This window comes from Bos taurus, chromosome 26 (assembly GCF_002263795.3).
Source record: "Bos taurus isolate L1 Dominette 01449 registration number 42190680 breed Hereford chromosome 26, ARS-UCD2.0, whole genome shotgun sequence".
Taxonomy (NCBI): Eukaryota; Metazoa; Chordata; class Mammalia; order Artiodactyla; family Bovidae; genus Bos; species Bos taurus.
Window position 1 is genome coordinate 49,545,036 of NC_037353.1, and position 26,525 is coordinate 49,571,560.

General features: G+C 52.5%; 2 long non-coding RNA genes across 2 annotated transcripts; one reads left to right on the forward strand and one right to left on the reverse strand.

The window, feature by feature from the left end:
* Window positions 1–9,215: 9,215 nt before the first annotated feature.
* On the reverse strand, window positions 9,216–13,982 carry LOC112444515 (uncharacterized). Its single transcript, XR_003032875.2, has 3 exons — window positions 12,759–13,982; window positions 11,524–12,389; window positions 9,216–11,276 (listed from the first exon to the last, which is right to left on the reverse strand). It is a non-coding gene; the product is annotated as an uncharacterized lncRNA (long non-coding RNA).
* Window positions 13,983–17,186: 3,204 nt separating this feature from the next.
* LOC112444512 (uncharacterized) lies at window positions 17,187–26,230 on the forward strand. Its single transcript, XR_003032844.2, has 6 exons — window positions 17,187–17,496; window positions 18,109–18,213; window positions 22,053–22,225; window positions 22,348–22,509; window positions 23,118–23,203; window positions 23,424–26,230. It is a non-coding gene; the product is annotated as an uncharacterized lncRNA (long non-coding RNA).
* Window positions 26,231–26,525: the final 295 nt, after the last annotated feature.

Below are 26,525 nucleotides of genomic sequence, written 5' to 3' on the forward strand. Positions count from 1 at the left end.
GTGAACTCTCGGAGTTGGTGATGGACAGGGAGGCCTGGCGTGCTGCGATTCATGGGGTTGCAAAGAGTTGGACACAACTGAGCGACTGAACTGAACTGAATAGAATGTCAGAGTTTAAGCAAAAGGTATTTTAGGATTTGTATCTGAAAAAATAAAAGCATTTTTCTGGAAAAGAAATTTCATTATGCCAGTAGAAAAACCTATTTTAGAATCATTTTAAAAAGCCCTAATTTTTTTTCAACTTGAAGATTAATTTGTTATTAAAACATTTTTGGAAAAGAGATAGCCTGGATGATTTTATTTTATGCAGAAGTGAACAAGGAGTCAGGTACAAATTATTGATTTGGGGCTCCTGTGATCACATTATTATTTGTTTAAATGATTAACGCCATGACCTTTAAAAATTGATCTATCAGTTTTTGCCTTCTTTTGGATTCTGCAAGTACTTTTACAGTCAATAGGTTTATAGAAACTCTGGAAACTTAGATTTTCATGTTCCAGTGGAAATCGTGGTGTGCAATACCACTGGAAAAAATAGGGCTTTTAAAAATGATTTTAAAATAGGTTTTTCTACTGGCATAATGAAATGTCCTCCATTTTGTTTCTCTGGCCAGTCCAGGATTTGGGAGAAACCATTTCGTTTATGAAGAGTGTAGTTTCCAGTTGATCAAAGGCCCCTCCCCTCTATTTGCTTTAATTAATATTAATGCAAGTTGGTAATTAATATGTGACTTGGAATACAGTGGAATGTGTGTTATTTAGACTAATTGTGTATTTAACAGCCTGTAAAACCACTGACATGGGTAACGGTTTGCAATAGGAAAACAGAGAATGTGGAAAATGAGAGATGGTGTTGGGCTCACAGTCAGCCCACGTGACCTGCCCAGGCTCTGCAGTCATTTATCCGCTGTTGCTCCATCCAGGAGCTCTCGGGACAACCTTGGAATTAGCAGCACCAGCCTCTTCTGCCCTTGCAGGACCTCGACGCTGTTTCACGAGAGTTAATGTTTTTCTTGGTTTGGATCTCTTTCAAACAGCGGCTCAGTGGCTTGCCGAGAAGGTGGCGGGGCTGCAGTGGTGGCGGGGCATGTGGCCCCAGCCAGGTCCCTTTCCTCATCCTTTATTCCAGCATCCTGCAGGTGCAGTTGGACCGTGCCTTCAGAAAGCCTGTAATCTCTCTCACTGTGGGGGTGAGGTTCCACAATTAAAATAGTGTGCTTTCCAGCCCTTAGGCTCACATGGAGAATTTTGAGGCATGGCGTACTCTGGCTTGATGGAACTAATTAGGTTTAATTAAAAAATTTCAGGAATAACTATTGGAAAACCTCCTGGGCTTGAGAGGAAAGCATGGGAGTTTCCCACGTGGAGATCCCCCCTCCCCTGACTGATATCTTGCAGATATATTATTAATGTCTTTTATCACTTTGACAATAGAATCGGGTCTCCTTTGCTCTGTTATCCTTTGATCATTGAAATGAAGCTTTGATTCTATATTTCACTCATCACCGAAACGAGTCCTTGGACCTTTAATGCCTGAAGGTAGATACCTTCAAAGAATTCTGACTTTATGGCAGCTTCCCCCCCACACTGCTGCTACCCAAACATGCTTGGGCCCTGGATGAAACAGCACCGTCTAAGGGGATCCTCTTGGGTAGCAGCTGAGGGTGAGGAGGTGGAGAGGGCAGGGCGGGGGCCTTCCCACCACCTGTAACTTCACCTCTGCAGTGTTGCCTCCACAGGAGTACTGACATCGCTGGAGGCTTTTGGTGCCATTTCATTCTGAGCCTGACCACCCGGAGTTGGCAGAGAGTCTGTAAGTTAAAGGGTCAGTTCCCACAAGGCTGTCCTCACCTCATCTGGGGCTTCCCAGGTCACCCACACCTCTGTCCAACTTGGCTTCAAAGTCAGGGGTTCCTATAGCACCCTCTCAGGTTTAACAATTCACTGGAATGATTCATAGGGCTCAGGAAACATTATACCCACCACGATCATTTTATTATGAAGGCTACAAACCATTGGTTGGATGAAGAACTACACCAATGAGGTCTGGAAGTGTCCCAAGTTCAGGGGCCACTGTCCCCGAGAAGGTGGAGTGCTTCATCTCCTGGTGTATCCATATGATTGTCAATCAGGAAGCTCCCTAACCCCAAGGCCCGGAGTTCTTACCAGTGTGTCTGAGCAGTCAAAACTACGGTTTTTCCAGTAGTCATATATGGATGTGAGAGTTGGACCATAAAGAAGGCTGAGCAGCAAAGAATTGATGCTTTTGAACTGTGGTGCTGGAGAAGACTCTTGAGAGTCCCTTGGACTGCAAGGAGATCAAACCATCAATCCTAAAGGAAATCAACCCTGAATAGTCATCGGAAGGACTGTTGCTGAAGCTCAGGCTCCAATCCTCTGGCCACCAGATGTGAAGAGCCAACTCATTGGAAAAGACCCTGATGCTGGGAAAGATTAAAGGCAAAAGGAGATGGGGGCGGCAGAGGATGAGATGGTTAGATGGCAATACTGACTCATTGGACATGAATCTGAGCAAACTCTGGGAGATACTGAAGAGTAGGGAAGCCTGGCATGCTGCAGTCCATGGGGTTGCAAAGAGTCAGACATGACTGAGTGACTGAGCATTGTGCAGGCATGATTGGTTCAATCACTGGCCATGTCGTTGAACTCAGCCTCTAGCCTCTCAGTCCCTGGAGGCCAGGCAGCTGGAAGTTCTAGCTCTGGAAACCCCAGGTGGTTCCTTTTCTGGAGACCAGCCACTTCCTGAAGCTCCATTCTTCCTCTCCTAGAGTCACCTCATTAGCATAACCAAGACTCCCTTGTCCCTGGTACTCAAGAAATTGCAAGGGATTCTGAAGCTCTGTGCAAAGACCAGATCTCTTTTTCATTAGATCACAGTGGTCTTGGGCAAAGTGCCTGAAACTCAGGCCAAGCTATGCATTCCCAGATGCTGGTGACACATCGGTCAGAAACGGCCAGTTCAAGTGACCCCGGCGAAGGGCTACTCCCCAACCTTGCAGGTCAGCTGGCCTTGCAGTGCAGGTGCTCTGGGACTGCGACCAGGTCCCCCCTAACCCTAGAATGTGGGCCCTGGAGCTCGGAGACTGGAGATCAAGACCTAGTCTGTACTGCTCACTGCAGTCCCCAGAAGCGGCACAAGAAGCGCCCGTCGAATTCATGCTTCACACACAGAGACGTGACAAACAGAACCAACAAAGGAGAGAAGACAAGAACGTGACCTTTTCTAGATGTGACCTCGGAGGAGATTATTTGGGGGGATTCATTTGCTTCAAGACTTAACGCTTTGCTCTTGTCATCCAGACGTCAGCAGAGGGACCCTGTTAGGAAAGTTTCAAATGAAATCGCTGGACCCTTGCACACAGTGAACATGCAGACGCAGACACACACCAATCCTTGTGGGTCTAAACCTAGTGTCCCCCCGCCCCCACAAGGCGGGGTCAGGACACCGGGACCCAAGGCGGGGTCAGGACACCAAGACCCAAGGCGGGGTCAGGGCACCGGGACCCAAGGCGGGGTCAGGACACCAGGATCCAAGGTGGGGTCAGGGCACCAGGACCTGTGGGTCAAGTCTGTCTAATTGTCTGCTCTCAGATAAAGACCTCCGAGCCCAGTCCTGTGCTGTTCATCGTGTCTGGCCTGCTTCTCTGATGCTGGGCAGGGTTGAGAAGCTGTAGCAGAGACCCCACAGCCTGCAAAGCTGAGAATACTCACCCTCTGGCCCTGCACGGAAGGGTCCTGCCTCCCCAGCGTGTCAGCTGTCCTGCAGGTCCTCAGTACTGGCTGACGCCTCCTCCTGCGTGACTGAGGCCTCCCCGCGAGGCCTCCGGGCTCTGCTCTGTGGGCTTTCTGTCTGCAGCAGCAGGCTCACGGGGGAGTTCATCGGAAAGCACAGCGTGCTCTGAAGAGGGGCCACATCACTCCGTAGCAGGAGGAGTGGCAGCCCGGGTGGTTTCAAGTTGTATTTATTAAGATCTCCTCTCCATTACACTGCAGTACAGGTGTGCTCCCCACAGGTGGAGATGGGGTGCTGCCAGGGTCTTGATCCGCAGGAACCCCCGGGCACCTAGAGACCCCCACCCTTGTCTCCTCCTTCTACAGTAAAAATGAAGAAGCAGCAGCCTGAGGCGGGGTTTAGGGAATTACAGAGGCTCCCGGAACGTCTGATCGGTCGCCTTTCCCCAGTCCTTAGCTCAGCTGGTGCCTGCCCTGTCCAGAGGAAACCCTTCCTTCAGGCCCTCTGTGTCCCTCCTGGGCACCCTCCTGGGCACCCTCCTGGGTGTCCCCGGGTGTCCTCTGACCTCCTGCTCCCTTGGTGCTCTCTTCCTGAGGAGCTCAGAGCCAGGCACCTGAGCTCTCTGAGGCTCCTGAGGGCCCTCAGGCTTTGGGACCCCTCCCAGGACAGCGGACACGTCACAGGAGGGAGGGTCATGGTGCGTGGGGGGAGGGCTCTCACCTGGGGCCTGTAGGGATGGGGGCTCCCAACATCTAAGCACTTGATCTTTGGAAGCTGTGCTTCGACTTCTGACCTTATCAGCTCTGGAAAGCGAAACTGAAAGTGTAGTTTCTCCAGGTGAGACCACTGGAGTGGGTTGCCATTCCCTTCTCCAGGGGATCTTCCCGACCCAGGGATCAAGCCTGGGTCTCCTGCACTGCAGGCAGATTCTTTACCATCTGAGCCACCAGGGAAGCTTCTCAGACTTTGGGTTTAGTTAAACCCTGAAGTTGGTCTGTGTGCTGACATCTGGGGAAGCCTTTGATTTTCTCTGGCTGAGTTGAGGGGCATGGGCCAGGATGATCCACTCTGCTGTCACTCTGGCTGAGCTGACCAGGGGTGAAAAAGCACTTCAGGTTGGCTGCTGCTGCTGCTAAGGTGCTTCAGTCATGTCCGACTCTGTGCGACCCCATAGATGGCAGCCCACCTGGCACCTCTGTCCCTGGGATTCTCCAGGCAAGAATTCTGGAGTGGGTTGCCATTTCCTTCTCCAAGGCATGCATGCATGCTAAATTGCTTCAGTCATGCCCGACTCTGTGCAACCCCATGAACAGCAGCCCACCAGGCTCCTCTGTCCACAGGGTTCTCCAGGCAAGAACACCAGAGTGGATTGCCAAAACTCGAAGCCAAGCGCACCTCAGATGGAACATGAGCCCACAGTCTGTGGCTTAGGAGGGAACTCAGAAGGTCACTTTGCATTTAGAAATACGCAGCCTTTACACTTAGGGTCTGCCCCAGGGGTAGAGCCGTTGACCGTTCTTAAATCCACGTGGACTCCCAGGCCCAGGTGACTCTCTGCCACTGAGGCTGCTGCCCCCTGCTCCTGGCCTGGTCATTACTGCCGGGGCCCAGACTCCCATCTGGGGGCCTTCATGCCCATTACCAGTGGCCCCAAGTATGGCCACCAGGGACCCTCCCCTGGGCATCCCCTCACCTTGTGGCTAGCATTGCTGTGCTCTCTGGAAGCCCCGGCCTCCTGCAACCTGCACCACCCACACGGCCCCAAGCTGGGCTGGGAGCGCCTGGGCCCAGGGGAACCTGCCCCGTCCTGCTTGGGGACACTTCCCTGCATGCTCTCCCCTGCCCACACCAGGTGCCGACTGGACTTCCCATGGCCCATCCCCTCCAACATGTAGGTTCACGTCTGGTCTCCACTGAAGGAGGCTGCAGGGTACCAGGAGGTCTGACTCAGAATCTGGCCCATTTGGGACCCATGCCATAGCTGTTTCGGTATCAATCTGATTCAGCATAAAGGCAGTTCTGGTTTGGCACATAGCAGCAGCAATTCAGCAATTAATTGTTGTTGAATTAATAAGTGACTGAAACAGCTCTTTTTGCTGCTGATTTTAAAGGAACAGGGAATTTCAGTTACACTCAAGTGTTAGTCGCTCAGTCGTGGCCGACTCTTTGTGACCCCATGGACTGCAGCCCACCAGGCTCCTCTGTCCATGAGATTTGTCAGACAACGATACTGGAGTGGGTTGCCATTTCCTCCTCCAGGGGATCTTCCTGACCCAAGGATTGAACCCTGGTCTCCTGCACTGCAGGCAGATTCTTTACCAACTGAGCTACAAGGGAAGCCCTAGTTACACTCTAAAAGCTTACTGAAATATTTCCCAGGGCCACCTGGAACCTCTGGGGGCAGCTGATGCTAGGTCAGGAGCAGATGCCAAGCCTGACGCTGACCTCTGCTCGTCCCGGCTGGTGAGCCGGGCACCATGTCCTCTGTCTTGGCCTCCTCATCTGCACAGTGCGGTTGGAGCCCCTGCAGGAGGGCGAGTGGGCCGCACTGAGAGGTGCTCAGAGCAGGAGCTTGGCTGTGAGTAGGGGCTTCCCACGCGCACCCACGCGCACTCCTGAGCTTGGACATGAACCCCCTGAGGGGCAGCTCTTGCTTCCTTCTGCAAGGCTCTGTGCTGGCACTCCTGTGCACCCGCGTCAGTGGAAGGGCCCCTCTGCGGCCCCCGGGGGTTTTCTGCTCAGGCTTTCATGGGATGAAGTCAGAGGTCGGCCGGGTTGGGTTCCCTCCTGGGGGTTCTGGGACAAACCCCTTCTGCTCATTCGGGTGCTGGCAGAATTCAGTTCTGTGAGGTTGCAGGTCTGATGTCCTGGGTCCCTGCTGGCTGGCCGGCTGCTGGGGTGGTCCCCAGGTTCTGGAGGCTGTCCCCCTCGGCTTCTGGCTGCCTTCCTCCGCCATCAGAGCCCGTGGTCCCTCCTGCTTCCACGCTCTGCTCCCTCCCCTCTGCCTTGTCTCTCTCTCTTCTGCTCCTTTTCTGCCTTTAAGGGCTCACGTGACCACATAGGCCGACCCAGATAACCCTGGACACGCTCCCGATTTTAAAGTCAGCTGATTAGAGACCTTAATTCCATCTGTAAAGTCCCTTTCCAGTGATAGCCAGGTGAATAGTGTCTCTTCAAAGTTTACGTCCACCAGAACTTCAGGGTGACCTTATTTGGAAATAGGATCATTGGAGCTGTAAATAGTTGAGGTCCAAGATTAGGCTGGATTAGGATGGACCCTGAGTCCAATGACTGGTGTCCTTATAAGAGGAGAAGAGACACAGAGACCTAGAGAAGAAGGCATCTACCTGAAGATGGAGCCAGAGCTGGAGTGATGTGCCTGCAAGCCCAGGACGCCGAGGACTGCCAGGAGCCACCAGAAGTTGGAAGAGCCAGGAAAGATGACTCCTCAGAGGCTTTGGAGGGAGTGTGGTCCTGCTGACACCTGATACTGAATTCCGGCATCTGGAACTTGAGAGAATACATTTCTTTTGTGTTAAGACATTTTAATCCTAAAGGAAACCAACCCTGAATATTCATTGGAAGGACTGATGCTGAAGCTCCAATCCTCTGACCACCAGATGTAAAGAGCCAACTCATTGGAAAAGACTCTGATGCTGGGAAAGATTGAGAGCAGGAGGAGAAGGGGGCAGCAGAGGATAAGATGGTTGGATCGCATCACTGACTCAACGGACATGAGTTTGAGCAAACTCTGAGAGAAGGTGAAGGACAGGGAGGCCTGGCATGCTGCAGGCAATGCGGTCACAAAAAGTCGGATATGGCTTAGTGACTGAGCAACAGGAAACCTCCCAGTTCATGGTGATTTGATATGGAGGTCCCAGGAAGTGAGTACAGATGGCCATGTCTAGATTAGAGCTGGATGGGAAAACCAGAGGATGGAGACTGGAGAGACATCTTTTTTTAATATTACTTTTATTTGTCTGGCTGTGCTGGGTGTTAGCTGTGGCATATGGGATCTTCGGTCTTTGTTTTGGCTGGCAGGGTTTTTAGCTGAGGCATGTGGGATCCAGTGCCCTGACCAGGAATCAAACCCTGGTGACCCCCCAGTGCAGAGTGACCCTGCGTCGGAAGCATGGGGTCTTAGCCTCTGGACCACGGGGCAGTCCCTGGAGGGGACTGCTTTTGAATCCTGCCTCTCTCAATGTGCTGCAGAGGCCTTTGTATTGTAAACGCAAGGGGCTGTGATGTGAAATGTGTGTGCTTCCCATATTTATAAAGACACTCTGTCTAGGGTGCTGATGCGGTGACAAAATGACGTACCTGATTCAGACAGCTCTCTAGACTTTTCATTCTGTATTAGCCGTCTGAGTGTTAGAAACCAGAGTTAATTAATAAGGCATATTTTCCGCCAGGGAGTAATGCAACAATGATGTAAGATTTATTCCCCATCAGTCTGGACGAGCAAGGAGAGGTTGAGGCAGAGGGAAGGCACCAGGAAACCTGTCAGTGATTAAATCTGAAGGCGCCAATGATCCTCCACACAGAGGAGGAGGAAGGAGGTTACTGTCATAAACGCTGGGGGCCTTTACCCAGAGGGCCGGCCCTTATTCTCTCCTCTAGACGCACACATTTCCTCTGGATTTATCTCTGTTATGTGGGAAAAAAGTCAATATGAATATCCTATAGCTAGAATATGAAGGAGACAGGAATGTTTCTCCCAGATAGGACATTAAGAGTGAGGATTTCTGAGTCATACTGCTTTATGTTAGAGCCTTCACTCAGTCAGTTCCGTGAGGGTCGAGGCATCCCTTACCGCATCCCCTTAATTGTATGCGTGGGTATGCAAATGTGCATGTCAGTCCCTGGGGCCAAGAACACCTGGATGTTGGGGGAAAAATGAGGCCGGTTGCTACTTCTGTGGTCTGAAGGAAAGTCAACCAAGGTCACCGCAGCTTAGGTACAGTCTCTGTGGGGATGTGGTGAAGCTAGGCAGCAAGCACTCCTAAATCCCAGTGGCTTGAAGCCAGAAAGGTTTTGTCTCCCTCAGTTTTCTTCTCTATCAGACACTGGAGGGTCCTCACGCAGGGGCCCAGGCTCTACCATCTGCAGGGGCTCCAGTCATCGCAGTGGGGAAACCAGAGCAGGAGCGTCTGGGGACTAACTGCCCGGCTGAGACGTGCCTGGGCAGGTCTGCTCACGTCTCACCGGCTGGCCTGGGTGCACGGTTGCTGTGGCTTTGGGGAAGGGGGCAGCCGGTCCTCCTGTGCCCCCGAAGAGACGCACCAGCCTGGACGTTAGGAAGGCCTGCTGCGGGGGACGGTCTAGCTGTCATTCTGTCTGCAGTGATCCCAGAGCAGACACAGGATCTCAGTGGATTCAGTGAACAGGTAACTCCACACAAGGGATGGACATTTTCAGGGCCAGAGGGTGGACTGTAATTGGTTGAGTTGTGGCCCCCCAAAGACATATCTGCCTGGAACCTCAGACCGTGAACTTATTTGTAATAAGGGACTTTGCAAATGTAATTAAGGTAAGGATCTCAGGCCTTTAATCCAAAGCTAAGTCTTTATAAGGCAAAAGAAGCAGAGCCAGATGCAGATACACAGATGAAAAGTCCATTTGATAGTGGAGGCAAAGACTTGTGTGATTCGGCCACAAGCAGAGATTTCCAGGTTGCCAGCCGCCCCTGGAAGCTGGACGAGGGAAGCAAGGAGTCCCTCCTGGAGCCTTTGGAGGGAGTGTGGTCCCAGCAACACATTGATTTTGGACCCCCAGTTTCACATGAGAGCGTGAATTTCTGTTGCTTTAAGCCCCAGGTTTGGGGTGTTTTATTTGGCAGCCCTAGGAAAATGAATCAGTCTACCACGAAAAGCTGATCCTGCAAGAGAACTTACGAGGAATTACATACTTCTCCCTGTGCTGTGCCTTCCCCTTCCCTGCTCCAGGCTTCTCCACCCCCTGCTTCCCTTCTCTTATTTCTAGTAAGAAGCCGAGACACCTCCTGGCGGTGGGACAGGGAGAGGGGAGTGGGTCTGGGAGTAGAGGGGGTGCACTCAGGACCCCGCTGGGGGAGAGGACGCTGGTGGTCCAGGGCAGCGGTTGGACAGTGGGGTGTGAGCATCTCCCTGCAGGGTTGAGCCGCAGGCAGCTGGCCCTGTGTCTGCAGTGGGACCACCCGGGGGACCCTGGTCATCAGCATTCATACTCCACGAGGTGCTGCAAGGCTGCCTTTGCAAACAGGCATCGGGGCTTAAAACTCTGTTTAAACCAAGTATGTGACTAGCAGCTGATAGACTGATTCATCTTGACTTGGGGCGGGTGTGGGTGTGCTAAGCCGCTTCAACTGTGTCTGACTGTATGAGACCCTGTGGACTGTAGCCCGCCAGGCCCTCTATTGAGGAATGGCCGCCTTGGGTCTGGAGCTTGGGGTGGGGAGGGGCAGGAGGGGCCTCAGAGACTTCACAGCAGACACCCCTCACCCTGCCCGAGGGCCTGATGCTGACGTTTCTGGGTGTCTGCTGGGTCTGTGCGGAGAGCCCGGACCAGAGCTGAAGGGGAGTCTGCTCTCAAGGGGCCTCAGACCCTGTCCTTGGGTTTCAGCCTTGGGCATCTTGTGTTCCCTTCTGAAAACTCACTTTGCTTCTCTGAGTCTCCTCCTTCCACCGGTGATGGGGGAGCCCCTTTCCTGGGGTTGCCATGGAGACAGATGTGAAGCAGATCAAGTGCCCTGCAGGGAGCCCTCCACAGAAGGACCCTTAAGAGAGGTGAAGGAGGAGGACGGGGGAGAACACCCCCAGGGGGAGGTTCTCCTGAGAATTCCAGGCCTTGCTCCTCTGGCTCCTGGAAGCAGACAGACAGGAAGGCCGGCCCCCGGCCTGTGGTGGGGGGGCGGGGTGGCCTGCTGGAGGCCAGCTGTACTGTGTCCCTAGCCTGGGAGGACCGCCCTTGCCAGACACAGAGCCCCCAGGACAGCTGTGACCCAATTGCCCTGAGCTGCTCTAAAGATGTTAAATTTTACAGAGCATACCTGGCCTAGGGCTGCCAGATGCTGTAATGAAAATTTATACATTTTTGCAAATCGCAGCAACCCAGCTTCCTGGTGGCAGAGGCCTCTGCTGCCTCTGTCTCCTCTCCAGGGAGCTGGGGAGTCCTGGGGCCCCTCCACGCCTCCTCTCCCTGCGGTGGTGGGAGACTGACAGCCCCCTCTGGGCCCTCCCCTCAGCTTTCTGTGGCTGATTCTGGCCGATTGCAGAGGCTGAGAGCAAATTTGTCTGCCAGGTTAAACCCCCTTTATCTCAAGGCTCTGCTGTCTCTAAACAATTAGTGGGTTGATCTCAGTTCTTGATGCAGAGTCCTCTGTGGATTGAAGCTCAGCAGTGAAGTGACTGCCCGGGGGCGGGTCTGTCTGATGAGTCACAGCTCCTGGTCCTTTCATGGTGCCTTTCTGCCGTTCCGCTGTCAGGCAGCTCCTCTGTTCTCAGGACACCCCTGCGACAGGCAGAGAGGAGTCCTGGGTCCCCGGCTGCAGGGGGAGAGGTGCCGGTGAGGGGCGGGTAGCCAGGTGCTGGAGAAGGAGGCTGCCCGGGGTCCCGCCGGCTACTCCTCAGGCCTCCGCACTGGTCTGACCCAGGAAGCCCCCCCACCACCTGGCGGGCCTGGCCCAGGCGGGCTGGCCTCTTTCCTCCAGGGAGGCTCCCTCTCTGCAGCTCCATCCCTCCCCCAGGAGCAGGGAGACAGCTGAGAAGGGGAGCGTGCTGCAGCGGACTCACCATTTGTCACTGTCACACGGTTGGTTGTCTGGTTCCCGGACACCTGGCCAGCCTGCATTTGCATACAGGTCTCGCTGCTGCTCCTGGAGGGGCTGTAATTGGAGGTGCCCAACACCATACACCTCCCCAAGCTCCCAAGTGATGAAGCACACGGCTCTGCCTCGCGTCCTGACACCCAGCTGGGGGTGGCCGCCCTCCGTGTTCACACAGGCCCGGTGCTGTTCATTACGGTGTTAATGTGGACGGGAAATAGGAATTTCAAGGGTTTGATGGAGTTAAGACTTTCCTGTTAGCCACCACGACTCAGAAGGGGGTAGAAATACATCAGCCTGCGTGTTTGAAGACCGGGAAGCAGGCAAGCAGGTGGCCTGGGCTAAGGGGCCTTTGAGGCATAATATAATTTACAATCCTCCTGTTTGCTGTGATGTCTCTGCTAAACACGCTTCTCCCAGGCTAATGAAGCAGGGCTCTGCTCTGACTAATCTCTCCGTTCTGATGAGAATATTCAAACGCCCTGCGAGGAAGCAGGTCAACCGGCGACTGCAACGAACAACAGAAGCAGATGTTGGGGTCTGCCCAGACCATCAATAGCCAGGGTCCTGAGAGCGCTTGGATGGAAGGCCCTTGTGGGACTGGGGGCCAGGGACCCCGCCTGGCCACAGGAGACAAACTTGCTGCTGGTTCTGAGCCCTCTTCCAGGCTGCGGAGGTCAGCGGCCCGCAGGCCTGAGTCCAGCTCTTTACCTGTGTTGTGTATCTCAGGCGCTGCAGAAACAAGCCAGGAGGCTCACGGCTTCACTTGAACTTCTCCTGGAGAGTTTGGTGAACACACAGGCTCCATCACAGAGGGTCTGATTCAGAGAGGAACTGTGAGGGAAGAAGCACAAGAGACAAGTCCGGGAGCTGCCCAGCATGGGGACTTCTGCTCCACCAGTAGTTAGGGGCATCACCACGTGTCACAGGGCGCTCTGCCCGCTGCAGAAAGCCAGCAGTGAGGGGGGCCTGCCCATGAACCTGGCAGAGGACTCAGTGACACGGGCTCCTGGGGAGCAGGGAGCCTGGGTGGAAGTGCCTGCCCAGGGGTGACTTGAGTGAAGCTGTCAGGCCACTGTGAACTAGGGGGAGGCCCCAGTGCTGGGCAGCCATGGTGGGCAGAGGCGGTGCCTCCCCTGCAGAACCCTGAGGGGAAGGCCGGGCAGCCCATCGGTCAGGACCAGGGCTTCACACTCATCGGACCTGGCTCCAGCATTTGCTGGTTTCCGTCCTCAGCGTCTTCCTCTGCAAGGGGACAGCTGCACGTCCGTGCGCCAGGAGTGTGGGTCCTGGGAGAGCCAATGTCATTAAGAGTGTCACGCAGGGAGCATAACGCTGATCTGCGGTGACGTGGGGAGTTGGTGTGAGGTTGGCCGAATTTGTTTCCTGTTGCCATAGTAGCAGATCATCACAGATTTAACAGTTGAGCACAACACCGGTGTATTATCTGTTTCCAGAGGTCAGAAGTCTGGTGTGGCTCTGGCTGAGATAAAGTCAACTTTGCAGCAGGGCTGTGTTCCTCCCGGGGGCTCTGGGGAGAAGCCGCTTTTACGCTCATTCAGGAAGTTGCCTGAATTCAGTTTCTTGGAGGGGTTGTAGGACTGAGGCCCATTTCCTTGCTGGCTGCTGGCTGATAGCTCAGTTTTCTCTGAGAGGCCTCTCTTGGGTCCTTGCAGGTGGGTCCCTACCTCTCAGAGCCAGCAGCAGTGCACCAAAGCCTTCTCATGCTTGACTTTGCTCTGAGTTACCTTTCTGCTTCCTCCCTCTTGCTTCAGCTAGAGAAAGTGCTTTGCTTTTAAGAGCTATGTGATTAGACGACCCGAGATAATCTTCATATGTAAGATCCTCCTGTGTGCTCACTCAGTTTTGTCCAGCTCTTTGTGACCTCATGGGCCAGTGGATTCTTTTCCAGTTGACCACCATGGAAGCCCAAGAATACTGGAGTGGGTAGCCTATCCCTTCTCCAGGGGATCTTTCCAACCCAGGGCTCAAACCCAGGTTTCCCACATTGCAGGCAGAGTCTTTACCAGCTGAGTCACCAGGGAAGCCCTGACTTCACTTATGTGCTCAGTCGCTCAGTTGTGTCTGACTCTTTTTTGTGACCTCATGGACCATAGCTGCCAGGATCCTCGTCCATGGGATTCTCCAGGCAAGAATACTGAGGTAGGTTCCCATCCCCTCCTCCAGGGCATCTTCCTGACCCAGGGATCACACGCACGTCTCTTATGTCTTCTGCATCGGCTAGTGAGTTCTTTACCACTAGCGCCATCTGGGAAGCCCAGCATCACTACTAGCGGTACCTAATTTTTGGTTTATTTACTTGGCTGCACTGGCTCTTCATTGTGGGACACGGGATCTTTGTGGTGGTGCGTGGACTTCTCTCTCTAGTGTCTTGCGGGCTCTAGAGCACAGGCTTCATAACTGCTGGCTGGGCTTATTAAGCCCGGCAACACGTGGGACCTAGATCCCTGACCAGGGACTGAACTCGGGTAACCTGCACTGGAGGGCGGATTCTTAACCCTGGACCACCAGGGAAGTCCAATACCTCAGTTTTAAATATGTTGAAACGGATGCTCAGAGAGGCCTGGTGACTTGCCCGGGTGCTACAGCTGGTGGACTCCAGAGATGGGGGCCGAGTTCCCTTGTCTAGTCTGCCTCCAAAGTCAGAATTGGTGGTGGTGGTCTCTTGTTTCATGAAGCTATCAGTATTGAGTTATAGTTTTGTGTATAAATAATTAAAGAGCCCTTGGTGCTGGGTGCACCGGTGCTTTCAGAGACGGCAGAGCCCCAGGTGTGGGCTGGCAGGAGAGACCACTGTTCACAGATGTTTGTTCCCTTGATTCTTTGCCTCCTCTTTACTCCTCGTCCTCCACTCACCCCCGCACCCACCTGTGACGTTGAGCTTGGCCATGTGAATTGCTTTGGTAGGTGGAACTTGGAGGGAAGTGCCAGCATGCCAGCTGGAGCCCAGCCCCTGCTGGGCATCACTTGTTCCTGCCCCTCCAGAGCTTCTGTCTGCTGGGGGATCATGACCCTGGGCTCTGCCTCTCTAGCCGGAGACTCGACTCATGGAGCAGTCTGAACTTGACCCCAGTGCAAAATAGAGCTGCCCAGTCACACCTCGATTTTTACTGGTGAGAAATAAATGCTTATTGCCTTGTTCCTCTGAGATGTGGGGCTTGTTTGTTACACAGAAAACCTGACAGATACAGCTGGGAAGTAAATGCTTTGCAGGTTGGAGCTGGGCAGGGTGTTAAGGCTCCAGAGGAGTTAATAGAGTTATTTGTTGCAAGCTTGGGAACTCCTGACCTGGAAGTAGTGCCTGCCTTTCGGCCCTCCTGGTTATCTTCATGCTCTGAGTTCCCCCCGAGGGAGTCCTCCTGCCTTCCTGTTGGTTGGTGCTGCCTGGGGAGTGATATCGGGCACACCCTGCCCCTGGGCTGAGGGTTCAGGGCCTGCGGTCACATCCTGACCCCCTGGAGACCCTGCTCTTCTCCAGATCGTTTCTGCCCTCCGGTCTCCTTGTGAAGGGTGCTGAGATAAAGGATGTGTGAGCAGAAGGTCTCTTTGTGGCTTCACCCATTGAGTGAACATTTACTGAGCACCTGCCCTGCTCAAGCTCTTGATAAGGGGCCTGAAGATGCAAGGCGGTCTTTGTCCTTGCAGCTCTGAGAGTCTCACGGGGGTTTGTTCAGACCCCATTCCAGGCAGGAGGTGCTGCGTGTGAAAGACAGAAGCCAAGACACCCCCAGCCCTCGGAGGAGGGGGGACCCCCTTCAGCTGGCAGCGGTGGGGCCGCTTCATGCACACGGTGCTGTTCGAACTCGAGGAATACTTCCCTCACGTGTTCTTGATCCAAAAAGTGTTCATTTACCATCTACTAAGTGCCAAGCAGAGTGACGGTGAACATGCGGCTCTTTGTGGCTGCAGGGCCTGTGGCTGCAGAGATGGAAGAGGCAGGATCTTCAGAAAACGGGAGCTGAGTAAGAAAGGAAGCTTTCTTATTGCAGTGTGGTTGGTTTGCAGTGTTGTGTTAGCGACTGCGATGCAGCAAAGTGACTCGGTTATACACACGCACACATTCTTTTTGTGTTCTTTTCCATGATGGTTTATCAGCAGATATTGAATATAGTTCCCCGTGCCGCACAGTAGGATCTTGCTTATCTGCTCTATACACACTAGTCTGCATCTGCTAGCCCAGACTCCCAGTCCATCCCCCACCCACCCCCACCCCCTCGGCAACCGCAGGTCTGTCCGCTACGGCTGTGAGTCTGTTTCTCCTTCGTAGATAGGTTCGTGTGTGCCGTATTTTAGATTCCACAATAAGTGATATCATATGGTATTTGAGAAAAGAATATTTTAAAATAAGATTTGGGGAACACTGGAGATCAAAAAATGGTCTGATCTGAGTGACGCGTCATTGCAAATTAAGAAAGTCTTGGAGTGGTTTGTCCTTATCACCTCTTTGCAGCCGGTAAGAATGGTAGTGAAAAGGTACAGAGAGCCTATCACGTACGGAGAACTGTGTGAGTCAGTTTAATTTCACCGAGACCCTCGACTGGGAGGAGAACTCGGAACGATTCTGTTCACTCTGATGAGATGTCAGTGAACTCTGTGTCAATCTCTGATCACGTTAACCTGCCAGATGGGACGCACGCTGGATAATGAAGGCCACACGGGGTTAGAAATGCACCCGTTTAGAGAAGAGCATCAGGGTTTGGAAAATTCTAAGTTACATGAAAGATCTGGGCATGTAAAGTAACGATGTCCAGAGTGAAGCTTTCACGGTATCCCTGCACCGTGATCAGAGCCTGCCTTACTCACCTTGAAGGCACACTGGTCTCTGTCCTGGCCAAGAATCAGTCGACCAGCCCCCCAGAACCTGCAGCCTTGGCTAGACTGAGATACGCTTTCCCTACTTCCTTTGGGTCCTGAACCTCAGAAGGTAGAGAAATAAGTCATCTTATAAGATTATTATAATACTGACAAGATTTACATTACATATAAAGAAGTCAGTTAAGTCCGTACCTTTATGTTAGACTGGGGACTGAGCGAGTGCAGTAATAACCTGTATAATCATCTTATTTGTGAAAGCTTTTCTGCAGTTTATGTTCTTGAAGGCTTCAAAATGGTCTGTCATGTTTTATTTGTAGATATGGTTTAAATTATTTAAGGGAATTGAATTAATTTCACTTGTAAACATTGCTTAAGAATAATTATTATCTAAGTTTTGTTTCTGAAGTATGTTGAGAATTACATTTTAAGGAGTATGAATGCCCTTCTAGCCATAAAACCACTACAGACATTAAACATCCTAGGGCACAAAGGTTTTCTCCTATATCGTGATGATAGATTATATTAAATTTCCTAATATTGAACCATTCATTCATTTGTTAATTCAACCAGTTACAAAGAATGTGTCCTATATAGACAAGATTCTTGTTATCAAGGGGCTTGATGTTCAGACACTGGTTCCCAAAGTGTAGTTACTAGAGCAGTGGCATCAGTATTACCCGGAAACTCATTAGAAATGCATATTTTTGGAACACCGCCCCTGACCTGCCCACAGACCCCTTGAATCATAAACTCTGGCTGAACCCAGCTTCCTGTGGTTTAACCAGCCTCTCAGCAGATTCAGAGACTCACTCAAGGGTGAGGACCACTGCTTTAGGTTTTCTCTTTCTTCTTGGGTCAATTTTATATTTCATGTTTACCTAGAAATTGCCCATTAAATCTATGTTCTCAAATATATTATCTTAGAATTGTGAATGTATTTATTAAGATTTTTTTAGAAGTCTGTTTCTGCAGGTGTTCTCTGTAGACTACATGTTAAACTGTCTTTCCACACATTTCCAGCTGATTTTTGGACACTTTGAAGCAGATTGTCCCCGGGAATCCTTGTTTGGGTGACCCCACGCGGACGTGAATTCCTTTTTGTCAGGTACGTCAGTTTCATGCACACAGAGATGTGGAATGACCGCGACGGCCCCTCCCCCGATTCACATCAAAGTGGAACGCTGATGTGCTAGATTCGAAGAGCTGACTCATTGGAAGAGGCCCTGGTGTTGGGAAAGATTGAAGGCGGGAGGAGAAGGGGAAGGCAGAGGATGAGAGGGTTGGATGGCATCACCGACTCAAAGGACACGAGTTTGAGTGAGCTCTGGGAGATGGTGAAGGACAGGGAGCCTGGTGTGCCGCAGTCCCATGGGGTCGCAAAGGGTCAGACATGACCTAGTGCCTGAACAACAGCAGCAGATGCGTTTATGCTGAACCAGGGACTCGGGCCAAGGCCTCAGCATGGCGCTTGGCACTTAGTAAGTGCTGGGTTAGAAGAAACCTGTTGACAAGACTTCACCAAAGGGCTGGGCATCTAAGGAAGGGTGAGAGTCCACAGTCCATACCCTTTCTTTGCTGCACATCTTACATGTGCAGGCTGCAGCAGCTTGAAATGTGGCGCCAAAACATAGGTCCAAGTCCTGACCCCGGTACCCGTGAGAGTGGCCTGCCTTAGAAGTAGAGTCTTTGCAGGTGTGATTAATTTAAGGTCTCCTAGGAGATCATCCTGGAGTTCGAGGGGGCCCTCAGTCCAGCGACTGGTGTCCTTGCAAGGAGAGGAGAGGACGTCCAGGTGCACAGGGAGACGTGGGTGAGGATGCAGGTGAGACTGGACTGATGCTGCCACAGCCACGGGTTGTCAGGAGGGAGATTGTCCGGAATTGTGGACCAGATTGTCCGTCAGAGCCTCCAGGAGGAGCCAAGCCTGCCTGAGGCAGGACATAGACGGGCTCCAGGCTAGACGTTTACAACTGGCCTCCTGTTTACGTGGGGCAGGGAAAAGGTGGGCTTCAGGCTGGACACTTAAAACTAGCCTCCTGTTTGCATTTCCTTAGCTGGCAGACAGGTGGGCTCCAGCTTAGGCATTTGCAGTCAGCCTCCATGTGCTTTCTGAAATGAAAGGAACAACTTAAACGGGGTGCTCAGCCAGGCGTCGTCTCCTGTGGACACCTTGAGACTGTAGTCATGGCAGAGAGAGCGGGGCTGAGCCCTGTTTGAGTTGAGGGTCAGGTGGTTCATGTTCCATGTCCTTGGAGCGAAGGAGACCCTGCACGTGCGCAGAAAGGCTCCCTGGGGGTCAAAAGGCAGGGCATGCCAGGCCATAATAAGTCTTGCTTCTTTCTTCCCAGATGCCTTTGTGTTGAAATCTACCTTGGCTGAGGGGTGTGTGCACACCTGGGGGAGGGTCCTGAGACAGATTGGCCACGGGGTGGAAAACAAGGCAGCCGGCCAGAGGAAAGCTGCCCCCTTAAAAGTGACTTAAACTCCCCAAAGGCGGGACTCCGCATGAGTCTCTCCCTGAGTTCACCTATTAGCCTTTCCACGTGTACTCTACTTTTCCAATACGTGTTTTGCTTTATATTCTCACCAGAATTTTCTTGTCAGGGCAGCCAAGGACTGGGGATTTAGGCTGTGGCTGCTGGTCTTCGTGGTCTAGTGGTTAAGACTCCTGGTTTCCACTCAGGCGACTAGGGTTCGGTTCCCAGTCAGGGAAACTAAGGTCTTGCTTCCAGCCACTGCTCACTACTGCTGCTTACTGCGAGCGACGACTCACGGCTGCATGTGTCCGAAACCATGCCCAGAGGTGGAGTTCAGGCTCTGGCCTCCTGAACGCTGGGAGAATTAACTTCTGTTGCTTTTGGTCGCCGCCCCCACCACCCCCAGCGGTCGTTTGTTACGGCGGCCACGGGGACTCATGTAGAGGTGAGCTCACAGACTACACGAGCTTGCAGATTGCTCCTGGCCTGTCCCTCTACAGGGAACCAGGCCTGCTTACCATGCTCCCCCGAAGCGTCTGGGCCTCCCGCTTCGTCTGCGTGGCACTGACAGTCGGAAGGCCTGGTGAGTGAATTCTCGGAGTCAGCCCTGGGGATTAGCTGGACGCTGTTCGCTTGCCCTTGAGATTCCACGATTTCTTTGTCTGTGTGTGATCTCAAGGTACCATCTCAAAATGAGCATTTCCTGGAGTTGTCATCATTCAAGATGAAAGGAAAGCAGAAAGCAGAGAATTCTGTGTCTGGGGGACCCTGACGATCATCCTACCAAGGGTAGCTTGTCTGGCCTGGATTCAGTAGCTGGACGCTGTTCGCTTGCCCTTGAGATTCCACTATTTCTTGGTCTGTGTGTGATCTCGAGGTACCATCTCAAAATGAGCATTTCCTGGAGTTGTCATCATTCAAGATGAAAGGAAAGCGGAAAGCAGAGAATTCTGCGTCTGGGGGACCCTGACGATCATCCTACCAAGGGTAGCTTGTCTGGCCTGGATTCAGTGAATGTCAACAACCACGTTTGCTGCAGGAGGCTCCACCCTCAGCCATGCAGCACGGCCCCGCACATGCTTCCTGTGAACAAGGCATCTCAGCCTGCCGGGCCGTCCCTAAGGCAGCTGCCGTCAACAAGATGCGCCAGAATCACTGTCGCACGTTCTTCCTGTTCTCGGTGGATGCATACAGGGCTGAGCAGGTGCTACGTGAGGACCCCAGAAGGGCAGTTTCCTGGGGTTCCCACAGAAAAAAAACCAATCTGCTTTCTGCCGGGAATCCGGGACTCCAGGCTTCATGGGTGACAGTTGCTTTGCTCCGGGTCCCCCGCCTTGTTGTCAATGGCTGGGGATTTGCAGACACTGTGACTCCAGGCTGTACATTTCCTTTCTTCTCTCTGCTATTAGCATAACCCAGGCCTGCCTCCTGCCTGGGCTCTTCCCCAAGGTGACTGTCACCAGGCACTGGAAGGGAGGGGCGGGGAGGGCGGTTGGAACACCCCCGCGTTCTCCCAGCTCTGTTCTGAGCAGGAAACTGCCTTTCCTTCCATGGAGGAAGCCTTCCTGCTTCCTCCAGGGTGGAGGGCTCCCTCCCGGGCTGTGCCCATACGGGCGGTGCCCTGCACCCTTCATGTCCAGCCAGGTGGGTGTTCACCCCTGCTCCTGGCTGGGCTCCTTGCACCTCCCAGGCCTCAGTCTCCAGGGCAGGAATCCAGGTTGGAGCTGCTTGCTCCTGCCTCTCTCAGCCCCCAAATTTTGAAATAAAAGATCTGGTGGTCTTGGGACTTCCCTGGTGGGCCAGTGGCTAATGCTCCCAATGCAACGCAGGGGGCACAGGTTTGATCCCTGATCCAGGAGCTAAGGTCCTGTGTGCTACATGGCACAGCATTAAAAACAAAAGTCTGGTGGTCTTGTCCTCTGGGCGACAGAGGAGGAGATGGTTGAATGGCATCATTGACTCAATGGACATTAGTTTGAGCAAGCTCCAGGAGATACTGAAGGACAGGGAAGCCTGGCGTGCTGCCGTTCATGGGATCGCAAAGAGTTGAACACGACTGAGCGACTAAACAGAAACAACTTGTGCTCTTGGGGGAGTCCGGCAACCCGCACATCGCCCACTCGCTCGCCTTTACGAGCTGCTGGGACATAGATCTCAGATATCTGGGGAAAAGTATGGCTGCCTTTTGGGGACAGGGAGGAGAGATGGCCCGTTCCCTGGCTTCTCTCAGCTCTGAAGACAGAGTATCTGCAAGTGGAGAACATTGCAAGAAACCAACCCCCAAACCCAGCAAGCCTCGTAGTCAGCAATTTGTTGTTCTTTCACAAGGTTGGAAATTTCTCAACCAAACAATCACAGTTTCAGCACAAGTTCCGGGCATGTGTAGACCCTCTGTGCCTCTGTATTTTCAGCGGAGGACGCTTTACAAGGATACTCCGGTGATCAGCTCTCTGAACGAGAAACAGCAAACCTGCTGCAGAGCCAGCCAGAAGGAAGGAGCTGATAATGAGATACTTACCCAAATTGTTCAGCTCCCGCCCGGGGGAGTCAGAAACTTTGAGTGCAGATTGAAGGACATTGGAATAGCGGGAACGGGAGAATCGCAGCCCCTGGCATTCTGAGTTTAAGCTGATGCTCCATGTTGCAGCTTTGTGGGATTTCTCTTCTGATATTTGCTGTACTTAATGCTGTTCATGAAAGGCTGTTTAAATTGGAAATTGGAGAAGAAAATGGCAGCCCACTCCAATACTCTTGCCTGAAAAATTCCAGTGGACAGAGGGCAGTCTATGGGGTCACAAGGAGTCAGACACGACTGAGCGACTGAGCACAGGTTGGAAATGGGTTTTATCCTAAGATATCTATTTTTGTAAGAATCCATTTCTAACTTATTCCCAGTGAAATACGGTTTCCTCCTGAACTGGGTGGGGCGGGGGGGGTCTGCTGTCACCTCTCTGCTCTTGTTCGTCGGGTTGGCCGGGAGGCTCTGTGCACCAGTGAGCTGTGACTCTCCCGTTCCCGCCCTTCCCGGGTCCTTCAACCTGCACTCAAAGTTTCCGACTCCCCCCGGGCAGGAGCTGAGCAATTGGGTAACTATCTCATTATCAGCGCCTTCCTTCTGGCGGGCTCTGTGGCAGATTTGTTGTTTCTCGTGCCAGCCTCCGAAGCTCTATTTCCTGTCACATAGGACATCTCACTGGCAAGTTTAACATCCCGACGAGCCTCCTAATGCCCTGAAACCCCGAGTCCTCTCCTTCTCGAGACACCATGGCTTCGGCAGAGATCTCCGGAGAAATTGAACACAGGCAGATGAGTTGTTCTACAGATGCTTTAAGCTTTCCCCCTAATGCAATGTGTTAGGTTTGTTATGATTTCTGTCTCATGGCATTCAGCTTCTTGTCAAAATGTGATAAACAACAGAATGAAGGGGTTTTTTTTAATTAGCTGTTCATCGCTCAGTGGACTGTTTCATTCTCTTGCAGCCTCTCTTAAGTCTCCCTGTGGTTACTGAGGTGAAACGTGACAACCGGAGAGCCCTTTGGTGGCTGATGTACACAACTGAGCCAAAGCAGAGGTGCGCGTGCTCCTGAATTACCCCCTGGACTCCATCAGGGAGCGCTTCGCCTGATGGCTCAGTGCTTCAGGTACCTGCTATCCTGACTGCATCTGTCTGCTTTCCCAGCTGATCCCAAGTTCAACATCACGCCTCTTAATCTATCCCCATTCGCCGCTGTTGTCCAGATGTTGTTGGAGGGACTATCAGCTCTCTGTGTTCTTAATTAAAACCTTTTGCTGTTATTTTCTTTGGCTGTGCGGGGCCTATTTTAGTCGCCGTGCAGGCTCAGTGGTTGTGGCATGCTGGGTCTTTAGTTGTGGCCTGCAGACTCCTAGTGGCCACACGTGAAATCTAATTCTCTGACCGGGGATTGCACCCAGGCCCCCTGCTTAGTCTTAGCCACTGGCCCACCAGGGAAGTCCCACTCTCAGCTCGTTTTATTCTCCAGTCCTGAGCTACCATCTTGTTCTGTTTCTGCATTTCAGATTTATTTGACATCGCTGCCTTAGCTGTTTTTCATTGTATTTTTAAAACCAAATTATTTACATATTAAATTATTCACATTGACTTGAAACAGCTATGAAATACTTTTGTAGCCAAAAATAACGTTATCAAGATTTTTCAGGTCTGCTTTGTGAGTTTGTATTTTGATCTCTCCCAACGCTGGTAAAATGCCTATATGTTTATCCTCTGCAGAACTGAGAGTTGAGTGAATGCCGGTGAATCTGTGCTGAGATCGCCTTGAATCTATTCTGATCCAATTGCTGGGAACGTTTAACAAAGTTAGTTCAAAAATAATATCCTCGTTTTTGCCCTCTTCTCTATACTGTGTCCATTTTTATCAGGAATTTCTAGATGTAATTTTTTTGACACTTGGATATCCTTCTTCCCCTGGAAATTGGTGTTGACATTTTTCTATAAAGACTTTGAACTCTGATGCTCTTTCTATGAAACTCAATTGAAGTCTTCAGAAAACTCATTCATTTTTCTTTTGGCTTATAGGATGGAGACTCAGTGGTGAACTTACCATTGTCTCCATGGAAAGCAGACATTTGAGAAGTCAGGGCTGGAAGATTCTTAATGCAGTCTTTGCTGGACCTCAGTAAGGAGAGGACTTCTTATTCCCGGATCTACGACTTTGAAGTGGCTTCTTAAATACACTCATGTAGTGTTAATGAGGACAATTTGCAGATGGTGTAACAGCGTGAGAGATTCTGGCCACTTGCCTTAGAGAGATGCTTTTACAAGGATATTGTTACCAGGGGTGCTTGGGAGGAGGTCATGTTAATGCAGAGATCATTTTAAAATAGAGATTGCCACAGTGTGTGGAAGGTACTTAATGAAGGGCTTTGTCCTGAAACTTGCACAGTGATTCCCGGGGCTTTCAGGTAAACCTTGTCTCTGCTGCCTTGTCTTAACAGAATGCATGATTTCTGAGGAAGGAGAGTCCCCTGGGTACAGCTGGAGTGTGGACAGATGGATGCTCCCCAATTACTGTCTTAATGTTGGTTTCAGGAGAGGTGCCTGTCACCCTGCAGCCCCAGAGTGGGTTAAATTGTGTCTCCGCAGAAGATGCTTTGGGGGCTGGACTCAAGTTGAGGCGGTGAGAACTCCGGGGAGCAGGTGCTGGCTGGGTCCTCACTGCCTGTCCCGGCCTCCCACTCTGCACCCTGTGGGCCCTGTATCATGGTCCGCCAGGTGGGCTGCCCTCATCTGCAAAGTGTGCAATGCCGGCCACCAGGCGTGGGCAGAAACACGGAACTTCTGTCAAAACTCACCTTCAATCTGAAGAAATCACATTGTTTGTTGGTTCGTCACGTCCATTTGATGAAGATGAAGATGACGGTACAAACATCATGTACATTTCCGGCTTTCCAGATGGCGCTAGTGGTAAGGAATCCACCTGCAATGCAGGAGACAAAAGAGATGTAGATTCGATCCCTGGCTCAGGAAGATCCCCTGGAGGAGGAAATGGCAACCCCTCCAGTATTCTTGCCTGGAGAATCCCATGGATGGAGGAGCCTGAAGGGCCACAGTCCATGGGGTCGCAGAGAGTCAGACATGACTGAGTGACCAAGCACATGTACATTTCATTAGTGGGGGTCCTGGTAGACAGGGGCAGACTCAGCGTCGGGGTGACCTGACTGGGGAGTCTTGAGCAGAGGCCATGCTGGGTGATTTGTCCCCTCAGGAGCTGTGACCATGGGCCCACCCTCTGGGTCCTGTAGGGACTGGACACTGGGATCCCTGGCCGACTCTGGGGAGAGGGAGGAGCTGGGGGCCAGTAGTTATTCCTCGGGCCCCTTCCCTTCCTTCTCTGAGGTTACATCGGTGGCTTATCCCCACTTGAGGGCCCTGATTCTCTCCAGGCTGCCTCTTGTGCTGGACTCTGCCCTCTGGGCTCAGGGTCTCCTTCCCCTCTTCCCTTTGGACCTAGAGGTGGTGACCACGTCTCAGCAGCCAGCCCCGAGCCACAGTGATGTCCCAGGGCTTCTGCTACACTCTGCCCACCTCATCCCTGTGGGTTAGCACCTCTACTAAGTGACAGTGAAGTGAAGGTGCTCAGTCGTGTCTGACCCTTTGCGACCCCATGGACTGTAGCCCACCAGGCTTCTCAGTCCATGGGGTTTTCCAGGCAAGAGTACTGGAGTGGGTGCCATTTCCTTCTCCAGGGGATCTTCCCGACCCAGGGATCGAACCCAGGTGTCCCGCATTGTAGGCAGACGCTTTCCCCTGTGAGCCACCAGGGAAGCCCTCCTGCCTCATTGTGCTAATTGTGTGAGCTGTATGCTTCTTGTCAGGACCCTGAGACAGAGGGACCCTCAAGATCATGTGGTCAGGGTGTGGGGGATACCCCAGGGCTGTACAGAGAGGAGCAGGTCAGGTGGAGAATGCTCCAGCCCCTGGCACCCCCGGGGAGGGGCTGGCCTTCCTCTCTCTCCTGTCTAGCATCTTCCAGGCTCCCTGAGGGCCGAATCCAGTGGGAGTCAGAATGTGAGGGGCTGTTGATATTGGCCATGCTGGACAGCATTCTGGGTACAGAGCCTGGAGAGGGGTGGATGCAGGTCTGGCGCACGCAGTAAGTGCACCCAGCATATTATGCATTCATTTGGTCACTGGTGTATATAATAAAGAAATAGCCATGCATGTATTAGGATGCTCATTTCTCTTTTTGAAGATGTGAGTGGACCATTCAAACATTTCGGGAGCCACAGATTTGGAAGATGACTTACACATACTTAGATCTCAGGGTGGTGTGTTGATGATTTATGAGTAGCTGAGAGTTGTTTGGTGAAGATGTTTGACGGCACAGAGCGGATGCTGTGGGATGAGATGCAGAGCGGCAGAAGGAGAGCCCCTAGTGTCCTTCAGCAGCCAGCACCGCTGAGCCCGGGACGCGTGCTCTAGAGGGGCTTGGCTGGGACAATCCAAGTGGGGCACAGATGGGGGCGTGGAGCCAGTGGGTGGCACTGGGGGCAGGGAGAAGTGGGTACATTCTTGGTTCATTCTGATGGTGCAACCTGCAGATTTTGCTGCTGGATGGGTGTGATGTGTGAGGGATGAGGGGAGTCAGGAGGGACTCTGAGGCGTGTCCTGGCCCCAGTGGAGCTGCCACTGATGGCAAGCAGGGGTCTGCAGGGACGGCCGGGGTGAATGCAGAGCTCGGGTTTGGGATGCGTCAGAACATGGCATACACTCCTGAGGTTCTGTGGCTGCAGCAGCGCCTGCCCTCCTGGCATCCACACCCTCTGATGGGGGACTGTGTGGCTCTTTCCGTAAAGAGGCAGAGGCTGTCTCCCCAGCCCTCCAGTCTGGCTGGTTCTGAGCCTTGCTTTTGTCGACAGAATGCAGAAAGGATGCTGTGTGGCCTCTGAGCCTTCCCGAAGCATCCAAGCTTCTGCTTTCTCAATGGCCATGAAGAGCCCAGTGTAGCCCATGCCGGGGGCGGGGGCAGTCAGAGACCGTGTGGAGTGGAGGGGAGCTGGCCTCTTGGGGCCCCATCAGCCAGCACCCAGTGCCCACATTGTGACCTGGGCCATCTTAGGGTGTCCAGTCCTCTTCTGGCTGCTGGAGGTCAGCCTCTGTGGAAATGACCCCAGCAAG